At 45.1% G+C, this 11,744-nt stretch overlaps 1 long non-coding RNA gene across 8 annotated transcripts in view; it reads right to left on the reverse strand.

Moving 5' to 3' along the window:
- Positions 1-11,729, reverse strand: part of LOC109253888 (uncharacterized) — a 30,228-nt gene extending 18,499 nt beyond the window's left edge. For 2 of the 8 annotated variants that reach the window (XR_008417273.1, XR_008417272.1), the window contains exons 1-2: positions 11,410-11,729; positions 7,754-7,945 (exon numbers count right to left, since the gene is read on the reverse strand). This is a non-coding gene — a long non-coding RNA (uncharacterized LOC109253888). Of the gene's footprint in view, positions 1-7,753; positions 7,946-9,495; positions 9,733-11,409 lie in introns of those variants that run through there. The other 6 variants (XR_002074584.2, XR_002074583.2, XR_002074579.2 and 3 more) reach the window with 6 other exon arrangements.
- Between the last annotated feature and the right edge of the window lie 15 nt (positions 11,730-11,744).

Raw genomic sequence — 11,744 nt, forward strand, 5'->3', positions numbered from 1 at the left:
GCAACAGGCCATAAGATGTGCAGGATAAATATTATACAGAAACAGCAAAAGTGGAGCGTGGGTGGCTCAGTCAGTTAGGCATCCAACTCTGGATTTTGGCACAGGTCACAATCTCACAGTTAGTGAGATTGAGCCCCGCCTCAGGTGCTCAGAGCAGAGCCTGCTTGAGATCCTCTCTCTGCCCCTCCCATGCTCTCTCTCTCTCTCTCAAAAATAAATAAATAAATTTTAAAAAAGAAAAGAAACAGCAAAAGAGACAAGTTTCTAAGTGAGAAATGGCAGCCTGTCAACAGACCCTTTATATCACAATTAATTTAAGGCCAATCTTAAAAAAAAAAAAAAGCTACTCCATCTGCTACTGTAACTCCAATCATCATCCAATACACAGCGCTTCAAAGCTCTCCCTCTTAGATGGATCCAGCCCAAAGTTTGGGAGATGGGCAAGGGCTGCCTAAACTGAGGGCAGCCTTTGCTGCTGGGGTTGGATCTTTGGTGGAGCCAATCGCACCACCAAACCTTCTTAATGCCAAAGTCATGACCATTTAGTGACACCCGCTGGACTTTCCAAGGATAGGAAAGATAACATGCCTTTTGTTGTCATATTTTTGTGCCAATGGTGAGTGGGTTGCAGGCAGGAGTAGGAGCCCTGCTTTTCCTGGTTTCAGCAGTGCTGTTGTTTGTCACTCCCTGCATATGAAGGGTCCTTCTGGTAAGATCAAGAAAGTGCCAGCATCAAACTTGAAGAAAGAGTGTCCATGGCTTGGAAAAAATCCCAGACATAATAATGAAACATTCTTTTAAGATATGCTGCATCACGAGTGCTCTTGGTATGAAGAATGATATTGTTGGGGAAAACAGCAATGATTCTGAGATGAGCAGAGGTTCAGAAGAGTTGGCCTCCAATGGAAAAGGGGATTTGGTTGATGCTAGATGTCAGTGAGCACATCCACATCCACCGAGTCACTGTCATTCCCATTTTCTCTGGTTCTAGAACTGGCTTCATCAGAATGAATTTGCCACTGTAACTAAGGATAAGGTGGCACGTCAGGATGTGTTCTGTCAGTTCCAGGGCTCATATTTATGCTGGAGACACAAGGCGGCATGATGTCCGGGCACAGAACCACTCCCAAGAAAGACTCCGCCAGCCTACGAAAACCACATTGACGTGACTGAGCCGCTGTGATTTCTTCCAGCTCTCCCTTTAGGGAATAACAGACACATTATAGTTTGCAAAGCACTTTTATTTACATTTATTTTATCCCATTCCATTTTCACGACCCTGGAAAGGAGGGCAGACATCATCATTGCTCCATTCTATAAATGAGAAATAGAAGCTCAGAGAGGTAAAGGGACTTTCTCAGGGGACCCTAGCTTGTAAGTGACAGGGCCTGGATTCAAGTGAGATCTTTAGTGCCATACCTTGGGCTCTGTCCGCTGCACAGTAAGGTCTACTTTTAGGGCAATCCCATTGCTATTTTTGTTTTTTTCGATATCTAGATCTAAATACATTTGGCCCTTGAACTATGAGGGGGCTGGAGTGCCGACCCCTGCACAGAGATCAAGTATAACTTTTGACTACCCCCAAATTTAACTAGTAATAGCAATACCATTGACTGGAAGCTTTACCAATAACAAATTGTTGATTAACATATTTTATATGTTGTATGTATTATATACAGGATTCATACAATAAAGTAAGCTAGAGAAGAGAAAATGTTATTAAGAAAATCTTAAGGAAGAGAAAATACATTAATAGTACTCTACTGTATTTATCCAAAAAATCTGCGTGTAAATGGATTCATGCAGGGGTGCCTGGCTGGAGCAGTTGGCATGGGATTCTTGATCTCGGGGTTGTAATTTCAAGCCCACATTGTGTGTAGAGATTACTTTAAAAAATATAATCTTAAATCAATAAATGAAATAAACAAATAAATAAAAGGACTCATGCATTCCAAACCGGTGTTGTTCAAGGGTCAACCATAGTTTGTTCTGTGTTCACTTTTGAGAAGTGGAGGAGAAAGATGATGGTATGGATGCTTCTTGGAGTCTACAGAGAAAATTCTTATAAAGAACCCTAATTAACAATACAATGCTAAGTTTGAACTGTAACCATTGCTAATTTCTCTTAAAATGGCATTCTCACAGATTGCCCATGAGATGGGAGTTTATCATGCATTGTACCCCTTATGGAAATAAGAGGTGCCTTTAAGAAGGGGGTGAAAAGTCTTTACCTCATTTTCAAATTATACAAGAAACCAATACTCCTGAGTTTTATTAATTATGGGATGGAGTTTACAGAATACCACCAACAGCCCCCTCAAGTATTAGTATGTTTGCTTCGATTGGCACACTTTTGTTATTTTTTATTAAAATAGAAAAGTTTTGAGTTTTCTTTTTTGAAGGCTTTTTAAATTTTTGAGACAGAGTGCAAGCAGGAGAGGGGCAGAGAGAGGGGGGCAGAGGATCCAAAGCAGGCTCATGCTAACAGCAGCGATTCTGATGTGGGGCTTGAACTCACAAACTGCGAGATCATGACCTGAGCTGAAGTCAGGCACTCAACTGAGTCACCCAGGTGCCCCAGACGCTTATTTGTTTTGTTTTGTTTCGTTTTGTGTGAGTTGGTTAGTTTGGGTGAGGAGCTCCCTGTGGAGAAAGAGCAAGGAAGGAACTGATGAACTGTCAACCCCCATCTTGGCCATCTTGGCCTGAGAGATTCCTTTCCAGCCTCAGTGAGGATGAGGTTGGGTGAAAGAGGAGTAATCAAGTAAGACTTTGAGCAACTGAACATACAAACAGTTTTGCTTTGGGACACAGGTAACAAAGTACAGCCAATCAGCAAGAAGGTCATTTGTTCCCCAGTGTTCCATCCTGCCCTCCACTTTGGCAAGTTGGTGACTTGGGAGAGAAGGCTGTGCCCAGCAGGTGACTTGGGAGAGAAGGCTGTGCCCAGCACGAGTGACCATTATAAAAACACTGTTCTCATAGGGGACACACATGCGGATGAGGTACCCTTTTGTAAGGGGTTGTGAAGAGTAGACCACCAATGGGGAGGTTGCAGTGGGAGAGCATCATGGATCTGCCATGAACCAGATCCCTCAGGGGCATCAAATCACTGAGGGTGAGTTAGTAAGAGGAGGGGACCAGGAGAAAGTTCTATAGGCCTTCAAGAGGGCTCAGAACTAAGGAAATTTATGTCTGGATGTCAATATGACAACCCACAGGCTGGTGAAGGCTGGTGGTGGGATGTTGTAAACACTGGACTTTATTCTTCTAGTATGTCATTCAACCTCAAAAATTCTGTCTTTAGTGAAGATGCCCTGAAACATGTTTACAGTGCAGACTCTTCCAAGTGCAATTATTTGGGGCACACATCTCCATAGCTGATTGCCCTGTCTCCCCCCACCTTTCCAGGAAGCACCCTAATAGGGGGGCACCTCTCAGAAACTCTTCCCCGGGGTAGCAGCTGGAGAAGTCAAGCTGCAGGGTTTGGGGTAGGAGGAAAATAGGTTTTGTCCTGTATTAAGGTAGAGTACCAGAGATGATTTACTAAAGGCTTCTGACTGACTAGGTTACTAGGCAATGATTTTTGCTATTTCAACTGACATTGGAATGAGAGGCAATACAGGGTATAAACTGCAGGGGAAAGGATTTAGATCAGAGCAATAAAGGATTTCCTAACATCAAAGGGACACAGACGCTCTGCTCTTGGCCCATTCCTAAAGGTAAGTAGAGAGACCTCCCTGGTCCGCCAGCCTCCCGGGTCTAGTTGAAGGGTTAGACACATCTCTTCCTGAACTCCCACCCTCTACCTGAACTCACTGCTCTTCTGTCTCTGTTCCCAGTCCTCATTATAGCACCTAACAGAACCAACTGGTGACCTGCTCAGGGGTAGAAACTGTGTTATTCTTTACCATGTCCCTGACCCTTAGGAGACACACAGCACATGGTAAATGTTGGTTGGTTTGATCATAAGTGAAGAGCTGCCTTGGGTCAATATGCTCATGCTCAGTAGAATGGTGGGTGTTAGCACTTCTGGAGTTTCATCTGCAGAGCAGGCCAGCAGGAACTACCGAGAAGACGAGAAGACGTGTGAGGATAAAATCAAGAACAAGAAGGCAAACATCAATACAGTGTCTCCTTTTGTCTGGTCCTCCTCTCCCTTCTGCCCCCTTTCTTCTGCCTGCCGTCGGATCTGGAAGCAAAGGTCAGATGCTCTGTGTGAACACAAGAGGTCTGGGTGATTTCTTGAGAATGGCAAAAGATCCGAGGGAACTAGATGGTGGAGACGATGAGTGAGACACCAGTCCCGCACTGGATCTGGGGAAGGCGAGCACAGAAACCACAGTGTGCTAACAGAAGGTGGTGGAGGAGAACGCTGGTGCCACAGCCCAGCTGCCCTCAAAGGCTTCCTCTTTTCTTTGTGGATTCCAGATGGAGTCCTCAGGAGGGGCAGCTAATGAGGGTGCACAGGGTGTACACCAAAGCCGTCAGGAACAGTTCCTTCACGCCAGGCCCTGGTACCTTCTTGAGGAAGATGCGAAACCAATCCACCAAGCAAACCAACTCAAGGGAAAGGGGCTGGTCAAACCCCAGGCTCTGTCTAGCAACCATCTTTCTGGTGGGAAAGAACTTCGCTCGAGTGACAAAAGACTCCCTGATGCAAGATATGGAACATTCTAAAGTCCCTCCTTAAGTGGACAGAGGCTGATGGCACTGCTGCAAAGTAGACAAAGAAAGGCAAGGGGCTTCTTTTAAGCTGGAATGTGCAGAATAGAGGTGGGAAGGCTGTGAGCATCTCAGCAGCAATTATGCAGAAAGACCGCGGTACAGACGCAGGGCAGCGCCGCGCCAGCCGACAACACTGGTGGTGTCACATCCAACACGAGCTGGGTAAGAGCTGCTAATTACTGAGATGCCAATAAGAGTGAGGTCTTAAAAGTGATTTTGAACTGATTGCAGCTTTTTGAACGGATCGTCGCTATAAGCTATAAAGGAAGGAATCTAAATAAAAGTGAAAAATCCTTTGATCAAACACAAAGGAACCCTTCCAAATAAAAATACCTTTATTTTTCATACACATCATAGCTGTCTGTTTCACACGTGTAAACAACAGATTTATACACATCTACTAAACACAGACGTTCCCTGAGACAGGGACTACACTTGTTCTTCCTTATAACTCTTTATAGTATCTGGTATAGTATCCTGTATATAGAGGATGCTTACTGAATTGAATTTAATCGAAGCAATTGCTATGTTAACAGTTTGATTAGATGACTGTCACTTTATAAAATGAGTACTAGGGTGAAGCAATACAAAAGGCCATTTTAATAACCTTAAATCCAGGAAAACATACCTATTTTTCTGGAGGCCCCAAAGAAATATGCAAATACAGTCATTCCTGAAAGCCAACCACTCTACATTCCACAACAGAGACCATGTTGATTGTGCTGAGTTGCTAGGCAACCACTTGGCAATTCCGTGTGTAACAGAGATGAACCTGTCATCTGCTTTCTTGGCTATATGTGACATGAGGAGACAACAGGTAAAGGACAGCCAAGAACACCTGCACCTGGATGACATAATCACTCCTGAAGTCTGATGACACGAGAAAATCCCCATGCCCTGTCAGAAAGTGCTGGAGGGAGAATTTCGTTAAACTATCAGCACAAGACATTCTGGTGAATAATCTTGGGTTTACCCTGTGGGTTACCCTCTTATCCCTGTCCACAAAGCAGGAGACCAAAAGCACTGCGGTTCTGCGTGTGGATGGCTGTCAATTCAGTCAAGGCTCCAGATCAGCATGTCCTGTAACTCCAGCTGGGATGAGATTTTACCAGATAAAAGCAGTCTTTTAAGTCTTAAATGGGACACTCAACATCTCAAAGAAACCAAAGTTCTGGGTGAATAAACTACACTTTTTTATACCTGAAGAAAATGCTCTTGGTAATTTCTTTGTCTGGATGTGACTTCCCAGACATTTTAGGCAAATGAGTTGCCTTGTAAAGACTTCACTCCACTGTAGGTACTGACATCATTATCTTTGAAATAGGCTGAAAACCCAATGAAGCCCTGGAGAATGAATAAAAAATGCCTCAAAGCTTCTCTGGCATTAAGAAAAATGGAAATCAAATTTAAATGCCACTTCAAATTTGGAAGGCCAAGAGTACTCATCTTTTTCATGTGAAGTTTCAAAAGGACCACCTCCTAGATTAAAAAAAAAAAAAAAAAAGGAATATTTGTCCACTCCCAACTCCCACAAATATATTTGAAACTTCTTGAGAAACTGTTTGCTTTTCAGTCGCCTGTTTAGATTGAATTTTAAGATCTTTGACTCTGGGATCAGGCAATCAGTTGGGAGAGAGAAGAGATTCTGAACTGAGATAAAATCAACCAGGTAGTTTTGATGAACAGCTGGGTAAGCCTTCAACCCAACATCTGGTGCCCATTTATCCAACCTGTTGTGATACTGACTTAAACAAGCCCAGCCGGCCAACCCTGTGGAGCAAAACACCAGCCGTGCACATCCAGTGCCTGAAGGAGTGGTGGTGTGTGAGGTTCTGGGCTTGTCTCGGTCTGCAAAGTAAAGACACTACATGGGTCATCTCCACTGACTACTGAGTCTTATGAGGTTCTCCGTGGAATTCCAATTAAAACCAGCCATTCCAATAGAGCTCAGTCAAACCTCAGGCAGGATTCAAGGGTATTCTTGAGCAAATGCCCAGAACAGAAAAGACCTCCAATGACTGGGGAGGGGGTTGGGGGAGTACAGTAGGAACATTGAAGGCTCTGGAATTTCTTTGCCAGAATTACTAAGTGTGGAGCAGAACATACCAGCAACAACCTTCACTCCACCTTTCAACAAGCCCCAGTGACACATACAGTTGTGTGCAAGAGGCCTGGAGGTGGGGCAGAGCAGAGCATGTCAGGGAACCGACAAGAGATCTCCAGTCTGTTCTTGCACCAGTGGCCACCTAAGTGACTCACTTCCCTGGCTGGTAGAGTCTTCCTTTTCTAGATTCTGGTCAGTGACGTGTGAGCGCACTGTTAAATTTTCAGGCATCTGGGGGTCCCACTGAAGACAACTCGTTTGAATACTTAATATGTAGTGTTTTTTGCTTTTTGGGAGAAAAACATTAGATGTAATCTCTTCCCTGAAGGAGCTTAGACTCCAGTGGGGAAGAGATAGGTACCCAAGAAATTACAGTGCAAACCAGTCTTGACCAAGTCCTGAGAGACAGCAAGTGTTTAATCTGGGGAATAACTACTACTGTCTGTGTCGAGCTGCTCCTGATCTTGGGCTTTGTAGCCAGCTTCCTATTACTGAAGTGTCAGGTTCCACTAAAAGCCCCAGCTCCAACTGGCTTTCTGCTATGGTGGCCTGTGTGCCCTGCCTTTTGGCAATCCCGTGCCGGGGAACACAGCTGGGATCCGAGGGCTATTTACAGAAGGGAGGAGAGCCGATAAGGCAAGATAGGAGATGTGGCCAAGGAGAACCTACAAGTTAAAAATCAAATGGTTCCACACAAAGGGGGAAATTGAACGGCTTTCTGGGCCATCTAGCAAAAGAGAAGCTGTGAGTGTTAAGTCAAAAACTTCACATTCAGTGGGGGGGAAGAGGACACTTTTAAAATATTTCCACTAAAAGGATCCTAGATAGGAGATCTAATAGGTAAAAGGCAGCTGCTGAGGGGTTTGGAAACATGTGGTTTGAAATCTGCATGACCTCCCACCCCCACCCCACACCAAATACCTGTACCACGTGCAGAGTAGAGGACCAGATGGAGGTGTTTTCTGCAAAGCTCGCCTCTGTGGTGGCCAGTCTCCATTCCTGGCATCCTTTCCCACACAAGTGCCTTCTGGCTCCCCACTGGCCTCCCCACAGCAGGAAAGGGTGTGGCGGGTACCGCTTCCACATTGACATGGAGCCGTTCTAGCAGGATGGCTAAAAGCAAGGACACAGGAATTCAAATCCTGCTCCGCTACTTACTACTAGGGACCTGGGCAAGTGACATGGCCTCTTTACCATAGTTTCCTCCTCTGTAAAACGAGAATAATAATACCGTAACGGTCCATGGGACTCTGAGGATTAGATTAGTAAATCTAGGCAAAACACTTAAGACAGTGTCTGGCAAATAGTAAGCACTCTGTGTTAGCGGTTGTGAAAAACTCTGTCTTGGTTTCTAGAGTATTTGCATGTTGAGCAATTTTACTTAAAGGAATTTCAGGTACCAGCCAGAAGATGGACAGCTATTTGGGAGGGGCTTCCATTGCCCCTGAAATCAAACCTGTGTCTGTGTATCAACGTCCTGATTGTAACCAAAATGTTATCCATTGTCGTTCCCACTCTTCCAGATAGCCCCTAAGAACATGAGCCCAAAACCAGCCTGGCTGATGGGGGCCTAGTCACCTGACTGCTAAGAAAAAAAGGAGTCTGCATCCCGCTCTCACCCACTTCTGCCCCTGCCAGCCTGGGAACTCTGGATCCCTCTGCCCATGCACAGGCTGGAGCCCCCGACCTCTTCTCTTACTGACTCACGGCTCTGGGTCTCCGCAACATACACACGCCTACCATCCCAGCAAATCCTCTTATAACACTGAAGTGGCCAGCGCTAATAATGCTAGATTCAGACTAGAGGGTAACTACTTTACAGATGGCCAGACTAAGGTTTGGAAAAATAAAATAGATGGTTCTCAAACGCTAGTCCTTGGGATGATGTTTTCACTGATCCTCAGCAAATTCTGAAAAGTAAGAATCATGCAATGAATTCTTCATAAGGTAGAAATTATTTAGTTTTTAAATCATGAGATTATGGCCTATCTTCCTTCCTGTATATATGTGGGGGAAAATGTTAAAATGCCCTTCTTTTATAAAATGATATTGACAGGAGCTGGGATTTGAAACTCGATCTATTGAATACTTTCACTGCTATTACACTATTTTAATTACTTTAAAATAGGTTTAAACGAACTTTAATTTTATTTACTAAAAAAAATTTTTTTAAGTTTATTTTTGAGAGACCAAGCATGAGTCGGGGAGGGGCACAGAGAGAGAGGGAGACACAGAATCCAAAGCAGGCTCCAGGCTCTGAGCTGTCAGCACAGAGCCCGACGTGGGGCTCGAACTCACGAACCGCGAGATCATGACCTGAGCTGAAGTCAGACGCTTAACCGACTGGGCCCCCCAGGCACGCTCGAACTTTAATTTTAAATTCAACCTTAAATATTAAAATACGTATTAAAAACTATTTATAAATATTTTAAGTTATATGCCATATTGAATACTTGAAAATATCTTCAAATGAAACTCAGCACAAGGTTGGCTCTTCATGGCATCCTTATGGGATGTGGGACTCAAAAGGCAAGCCCTCACGTGGACGGGGGAGTAACATCTTAATGAAGCAGTCTGGGTCAAAGTGCAGCCTCTGCCTCCAGACTGGCACTCTGTGACAGGAGAAAGGATAAGAAGCCAGTTTGTGAAGCCTTTGAGTGTACCATTTAAGGGAGCAGGACTCCCCCTGCTGGCAGCAGTGGTGACAAAATGAGTCTTGAACTACAGCTGGCACTGAGGACTCCAATTGGAAAGGACTTTACTGCAAGAAGAAACCGTGCTTTGAAACCCCCTCTCTGTCCCAGGAACCTAAACTCACATTTAGGCTCACCTATCAGCAAAGATTAAAGAACTCATGGCACTAGAAAATTATCAACAAAGATGCTATAAACCCTGGTGAATTAACAAAGTCAGGCAATTTTTTTGCATTGGTTTGGCTATATAAAAATATTACCCATTTTCATGAACGGCTTATTTTGTATGACTTTATAGAACAACACTCAATGAAAATTAAGTCTGTCAGTAAATTGGTCTAATTCATTTGGTTCCATTAGCAAACGTGTCTTTGAAGTTCAAGTCATTGATACAGCATGGATGTCTGCTCATAAGATAGGTAAAATCAGAGAAGTCTGGTTTACTTGCACCTTTGGAGGACTAAAATTATCCTCATGCTTTGGCTTATTTCATTTATTCTCTTTTGCCCAGTATGCCTTATGCCCTCATCTACTTCCATTATTGTAAATCCAACTTTTATCTGTCCTTCTTAAAGCTTTACCTCCGGCTCTCTTCCTCCTCTGACAACAAACAAAAAGCTGAGGTTTTTTTTTTTTTTTCCTCCCTTGATTTTATTAATTAGATTCTATTCCAAATCCTTTGGCATTGATCACATTCTCATATAATTACAGCATGTCTCCCCCATATCAGATTCTAAGCTATCTGAAGACAAAGGATGTTTTATTCCGCCCCCAAAGAAGCAATATAGCTAAATGGTTAAGATCTTGGACTTAGTAGTTTGTGTCATCATGAGCATAAACCTCAGTGCCCTCATCTATCAACTGCAAATACCAGCACCGACCTTATAAATTTGCAGAAGCATCATAAGAGAATGCATGTAAGGCTGGCTGGCTCTTAATTACTTGATAATTGGTAACTATTGTTTCCACTCCCTCCATCCTCTAAACAAAAGCTTTACATGCTGTAGTCATTCGATTATTATTTGTTGATGGGGCTTATGCTAACAAACACATTCATATGTAAACATGCATTAGCATGAACTGTGTCTAGAGGACTAACGTGATTAACCATGACCTAGCAGCGCTTACCAAGGCTTGGATTACCAACACAGGGCGATTTCCCCGTCCCGGGATCTAGATCAGCGGCGCTGAATACAACTTTCTGTAATGCTGGCAATGAGGTATAATCTGCGCTGTCCAATGAGGTAGCCATTCGTTACATGTGGCCATTGGCGGTTTGAAATGTGGCTAGCTTAATGTCCCCTAGTCATTAGTGGCTACCCTAGCGGACAGCTCTAGAACTTGCCTCCACCTGTCTCTTTAAATTCACCTGAGAAGGAATGTTTTTCTTTCTTTCTTTTGAGAATGATTTTTTTTTTTTCTAATTAGTAACCCTCACTGATCTGACGCAAGAGAACCGATCCCAACCCCCCTCCCCCTTTTTTTTTCTTTAGGTGTTACACGTGTGCTCATTGTGGCACTTCACCAAAAGCTGGCAGGAGAGCCTGTACCCATATACAACCCGGGAGCTCGGACAGTAGCACCAGACAAAGGGACTCAGACGTCAAATGACATGAAACCATCCAACAGAAATACTGATTGCGTCCCTGCCTCGTGGAGGCCTGTCTCTGGAGGGAGACTGGAACGCAAGCCAACCGCCGCGGCAGGCGTGGCAAAAACGTGAGCAGCGCGCGCGCGGGGCTCTCAGACACGCCTCCGCCGGGCCCAGACGTCTGCAAGGGTGGCAACCCCTCCTCCCACGCCTGACGCCACCGCCTCCGCCTCACGTGCACGTCACCCGGCGGGTCCCGGTCCCCAACCCTAAGGGTGTCCCCGCGTACACACCGAGAGAGCCAGTTCCCCCTGGCCAATCTCCACCGGCTCCCACAGGAGAATCACGCCACCTGCCGTCTGCTAGAAGTCCGCCCACCCGCCGCTCCTCCAAACCCCGCCTCAAAGCAGTGCCCCCGCGGCTCCTCGTTCAAGGTCCCCTGTACAAGATGGCGGCGAACGCGCAGAATCAACCATAGAGACGCCCGCCTTCCTCGGAGAGCGCGCAGGCCTCTTAGGGACGTCCGCGGCCCTCGGAGAGGGGTGCCGGCCTCGCCTTCCGGCGAAGGGCCCTTCTAGGAGTACCGCCGACAGTCTCCATGGTGCCGGGTCCTCCGAGCCGAGTCACG

The sequence above is a fragment of the Panthera pardus genome, unplaced genomic scaffold (assembly GCF_024362965.1).
Source record: "Panthera pardus isolate Hobbes unplaced genomic scaffold, ASM2436296v1 HiC_scaffold_24, whole genome shotgun sequence".
NCBI lineage: Eukaryota > Metazoa > Chordata > Mammalia > Carnivora > Felidae > Panthera > Panthera pardus.